Below are 6,237 nucleotides of genomic sequence, written 5' to 3' on the forward strand. Positions count from 1 at the left end.
GACTGAAGTGACTTAGCAGCAGCAGCAGCAGCAGACCTTAGAAGTCATCTGGTATCTAGTCCAGCTCCATTTTATATAGATGAGATTAGATTTGAAGATTAGTACCCCACTCCAGTACTCTTGCCTGGAAAATCCCATGGACGGGGGAGCCTGGTAGGCTGCAGTCCATGGGGTCGATGAGGGTTGGACACGACTGAGTGACTTCACTTTCACTTTTCACTTTTCATGCATTGGAGAAGGAAATGGCAACCCACTCCAGTGTTCTTGCCTGGAAAATCCCAAGGACGGGGGAGCCTGGTGGGCTGTGGTCTTTGGGGTCACACAGAGTCGGACATGACTGAAGCGACTTAGTAGCAGCAGCAGAACTATAATTAAAACCCGGTTCTCTTCCCGTCCAGTATATGTGTAGTGTATATCACTTTGGCAGCACATAGAAATTGCAACATGAAAAGATACCATAAAGTTAAAAGACAAATGGCAGTTTGAGAGAAAATATATATAAGAAAGAATAACTAGCATCCACAATATGTAAAGAGTTCTTACAATTCTAGAAGAAAGTAACAATCCAATATAGAAGTATTTACAAAATATATAAACCCACCAATACACATACACACAAAATACAAAAAGGAATAAACTTTTGAAACATGTAAGGGCCTTGAAAAGCAGGTGAAGGGAAACTCCAGTTAAAAACCAGCATAACTGAAACCCTAGCTAGGTCTTGCTGTTGTTATTGTAGTTGGGGTGATAGCTCATTTTCAGTGAGCAAAAGGAACTCCAGTTGGATGCATCAAAGGGCACTCCTGTGACCTTGACCTTGAACCAATCTAATGACAAGTAAATGGGCATTAAACTCAGTGAAACATGGTCCCAAAAGCTAGACACAGTATTTCTGGCATCCCTGTCCATGGACATGTGCAGAGAAGCCCAGCATCACCACATCAAAAGGGTCAGGCCTCAGCACACACTCGCAAGCCCCTCTTGCAGCATATTCCCCTCGGCCAGACCACCAGACTTCTGGATATGTATCTGCCACAGTTTGCCAAATTTCAAAGATATATGCTTTGGAAGCCATGGATTTTAAGATTTTAGTTTCTGCAAATACAGGCTGAACATGGTGAAAGTGAAGTTGCTCAATCGTGTCCGACTCTTTTCGACCCCGTGGACTGTAGACCACCAGGCTCCTCCATCCATGGGATTCTCCAAGCAAGAATACTGGAGTGGGTTGCCATTTCCTTCTCCAAAGGGATCTTCCCGACCCAGGGATTGAACCCAGGTCCCCCGCATTGCAGGCAGACGCTTTAACCTCTGAGCCACCAGGGAACATGATGAGATGGTAGCAGATTTTCCTAGCAAAATGAAAGTGCTGTTTGGGCAGGTAGTAATAAATTAGAAGCTTGAGATTGACAGGCTTCCCAGGTGGCTCAAGTGGTAACGAACCTGTCTGCAATGCAGGAGACGCAGGAGATGTGAGTTCGTTCGCTGGATCAGGATGATCCCCTGGAGGAGGAAATGGCAACCCATTCCAGTATTCTTGCCTGAAATATCCCATGGACAGAGGAGCCTGCAGTCCATAGGGTTGCAAAGAGTTGGACATGACTGAGAACACACACATACACACACAAACATACGGGATTAACACATACACACCACTATGTATAAAACAGATAATTAACAAGGACCTAATGCAGAGCACAAGGAACTATACTCAATATCTTGTAATAACCTATAATGGAAAAGAATCTGGAAAAAGAAAAAGAATATATGTGCATATCCATATCCGAATTACTTTGCTGTTCATCTGAAACTAACACAATATTGTAAGTCAACTATATACTTCAATAAAAAAAAATTCAAATGCTATTTGTGTAGTGAACTTAAGGCCCTGAAAGAAATAATCCCCAGTTCCCCCAGGTCCCTGGAATAAGGTTCTGTTGGGGCTGGAGACCCCTGTGAAGGATCTGACGCAAGAGCAAGAATAACACGGGAGAGAGGAAAGGAACAAAAGGAAGCCTCTCTTCTGCTCTGTAAGGGGGACTCTCAACCATTCCCACTTCTTGAACTTGCTTCCTGCCAACAATTATAAAGACAAGTAATAGAGACAAAATATGGAATCAGGTAGGAGTAATTGAGAAAAAAGTAGGCTTAAAATAATTTCTTAAAAAAATACTGATGCAGGGGCTTCCCTGGTGGCTCAGTGGTAAAGAATCTGTCTGCCAATGCAGGGGACTTGGTTCCATCCCCGGTCCCGGAAGATCCCACATGCTGCTGAGCAGCTAAGCCTGTGCACCACAACTACCGAGCCTGTGTTCTAGAGCTCGGGAGCTGTAACTACTGAGTCCACATTCCACAAGAGAAACCTTTGCAATGAGAAGCCTGCACATTACAACTAGATGTAGCCCCCGCTCGCCACAACTAAAGGAAAGCTTAAGGTAATGAAGACGCAGCGCAGCCATAAATAAAAAGATAATTTTTTAAAAAAAGATAAATGCACACCTAAAACTATGAATACTAGGAATAAGTAAAATATTTTTAAAAGATTAAAATGTTTGTATGAAACACAACAGATTAAGGGAGAAGAAAAATGAGAGTTAAAAACCACTAGAAAGAGCAAGTAGAGAAAAAAATTTTTGTTTAAACTCTCCTAAAAGCCAGAAAATCAGATTCATTTCAATATACTATATATGGGGGGGGGTAGTTTTTAAAAAATCACACTGATAGTAAGAGGAGTGTGTATAAACTAAAATAAAGAGTCTAGGGAATCCCTGGCAGTCCAGGATTCTGAGCTTCCACTGCAGGGGTCAGGGCTTCAATCCCTGGTGGTGGAAATAAGATCCCACAAGCAATCCACTGGTGTGGCCAAAAGAATTAAAAAAAAAAAAAAACACTATAATGTATCCCTTTATCCGTCTATCAATCAACAGTTATGAATTGGTTAAAAAAAGAATGAAAACTTCTAGAGACCATTCAGTTTCTGAGTGAGACTGATATTCCCGGGAAATGGGGTCCTACCGCACCAGGAGCCCCCCTAGGTAGAAAAGTCCTGGAACCAAGGGATACTCTGAAACTGCCTTGGGACACCTGGAGCCTTATGGCTCCCAAGTGTCCTTCTCAGCTGCTTACGGAAGCAAGTACAGTCTCATCCGTGGTTCCACATCTGTGGGAACCGTCTTATAGAAGGGACTTGAGCATCCGCAGATTTGAGTATCTGCAGGCAGCCTGGAACCAGTCACCAACCACCCCCTCTCCCGCCCCTCGCAGACACCAAGGGGTGGCTATTTCTGACTCCTGCAGCTGGTCCAGGAAGCACAGCCTGGCCTCTGAAACCTTCTCCCAAGCTCTGCACTCCCTCCTCTTCTTGAATACACCCTTATCAGAATAATAAATTATGTATCTAGTTAGTAGATAACCTCCTGCAAGATCACACAGGTAGGAAGTTGCAGAGCTGGAATAAGCACCCTGCAATCTGAGACTAAAGTGTTAAGTGCCAACTACTCAGTTCTATGCAATACTGTGAGTACTTTTAATACCTATACCAGTAGGTTTTCCACATCATATAGAAGCCAACATTTTCACTTTTAGTCACAGGGGATTTTTTTTCTCTTGTAATTCACAACCATCTGTAAAATAAAAACAAAAGCAGCTTTAATTTCATCTCAAAATACTTCCTGTTTCTTTGTCTTCCTCTTCCTCTGCTCCTTTAAAACAAAAGTTGGTCTCGCTTTTCTTCTCTTTGTTCTTTCTCTTATAAAGGCAATGTCTACGTATTGCTGAAAAGCATACGAAATAAGTGGAAAATATCCTATCAAGTACAGACTACTAAAAATAAGAACCTGATAATGGTATTATTCAACTGCCTGGGTATAACTCTAGAGGCTAGGTGATTTCAAAGACTTTTCTCCAGAACATAATGCTCATTATTTTGTAGCATCAATAAATGATTGTGCCAAATCTTTAACTAGAGTTGTCACACATCCTTTATTTGTGAGACTCAGTAAAAAATGAGCCATTCCAATTTGATACTACAGTAATTTACCTCGATGTGTTTATCAGACTGTGTTTCCTCTTGACCTCATCTATAATCATTCCATCTCATTTTACCAAAAAACATTTGCATTGGAATCTTACTGATAGTCATTCTTTACATATGTCTAATGGAATAAAACAAAGAGTAAGCATGGCTTCAATACTGATATGCAAAGTGGTGTCCAGCATCTTGGTGTTCTCTTTTTCTATAGTGTATATATGACTCATTGATGCTTCTGAGTCAGTAGTAGAGAAGATAGTTTAAAAATCATTATCAATGTAAATTTTCATCTACAGACTCTACCTTTTACTTTCTCACACCACTTCATTTAAAGTCTTTTGTGTTGAAAAGTTTGTAATAGTCCTAAAAGAAGGTATCATGTGTTTCATCTGTTGTTCCAAAGAAGCAAAAAACTAGACTATTAACCCGCTGTGTAATCCCTGCACAGTCTACAAGGCTTTTCAGTGGGAAGCCAGGCTCTGCCAAGAGTAGGGAGGATTGCAGTTTAAACATTACAGGGTCAAGTTCAACATTTGTTCCATTCACAGAACTCCCACTGACATCAATGAGCATTTTGTGCAGAGTAGAATTTCTTCCTCAGTTAAATGATTTCTGTAATGCTTTCTATTTTGCCAGAACATATCCTACAAATAATGTAATAAAGAAAATATATGTAGAACTCCTCCTTTTTTGTTTAGGTCTACCCTTTATTTCAATAAAATGTCATCTACAAAATGCATTTTTCTCATAGAACATGATTTAAAAGATAAGACATTTTGCAGAGAATGAGAGACTTTTAGATCATTTTAAACTCATCTGCTTGCAATTATATATATACATGGTGGCTCAGTGATAAAGAATCCGCTTGCGACGTAGGAGCCGCAGGAGACTTGGGTTCGATCCCTGAAGCGGGAAGATAGTGTGGAGGAGGGCATGACAACTCACTCCAGCATTCTGACTTGGAGAATCCCCTGGACAGAGGAGCCTGGTGGGCTACAGTTCATAGGGTCACAAACAGTTGGACACAACTGAAGCAACTTACCATGCATGCATATAGGAATATACATATATATATATATATAGAGAGAGTTTTGCGTGCAATATAAAAATCACAACTGAATTCAGTCAGAAGGCTTTGACCCTCTGAAATTTTATGCTGTATGATATATCATTGATTGGAAGCATGGAGTTCTTAAACTTATTAGACCAAGATATGTGGAACTAAATATCAATTACAGAAATGTTTCTAGGTAAATAAAATCATCTAAATAGGAAAAGTGAAGGCACTGAATTTTATATAATGGTTGAAAGGATAGGCAGTCTATATCAATGAAGAGTATGAACACACAATGTAATTGTTAAGTAAAACAGTAATGTCAATGAAAATTAACAAAGTATTTTAGTTAATTGTATAGTCATAACTTACAAATGTATAGTCAAAACAATTAGCCCATTGCTTATGTGACTTATAATTTTAAAGGCACTTTAAGGGGAAAGAAAATATTAGAATAATAAATATTAAATTTTAAGGGAAAGAGAATATTAGATTTTCTTTCCTTGCATAGCTATAAAAATTATCTGTATTGCTTCTATCAGTTTGGGAAATTGCACATTAATTTATATTATGAATGAATTTCACCATAATTTAAAGTCATCTTTGACTTTTAAAATTTAAAAAGAAAATCTGAAGCTTCTTATAGACACAGAAATCTGGCATATGTTTTGCTTAATCTTCAGAAATATTTTAAAACAGATTGCATTCCAAACATCATTAGTATTCTATAAAAAGCATGGGCATGACACATTCATACTTCACATAAGGAAGATGCTCTTATTTTTTGGTAGCTCAGGAAAGTTTATAAAAAGGTAATCAGGGAAAGGAGAAAACTGATAGAAAGTAAAAACAAAATGGAAAAGAAAATAGGCACTCTGGCCTGTGCAACAACTCACTTCTTGTTATCTCCAACTATCACCCAATTGCAACATTTTAGAATGAATTTTAGTTTCTACAGAGGTTCCATTTCTCCTACAAACTGTAAGGATGACTAGCCTTTCAGAGAATAATGAGGTCACCCCAGCTATAACTTATTGATGGTATGCTCACCATTGTGAAATTCAGTAAAAGCTTCCAAGTAATTTAAACATGTATCAGATGTCACCAGCATCTGTGGACCCAGTAGTGGGCTGAGCATTTCACATGTGGTACCTCA

The sequence above is a fragment of the Ovis canadensis genome, chromosome 16 (genome assembly GCF_042477335.2).
Source record: "Ovis canadensis isolate MfBH-ARS-UI-01 breed Bighorn chromosome 16, ARS-UI_OviCan_v2, whole genome shotgun sequence".
NCBI lineage: Eukaryota > Metazoa > Chordata > Mammalia > Artiodactyla > Bovidae > Ovis > Ovis canadensis.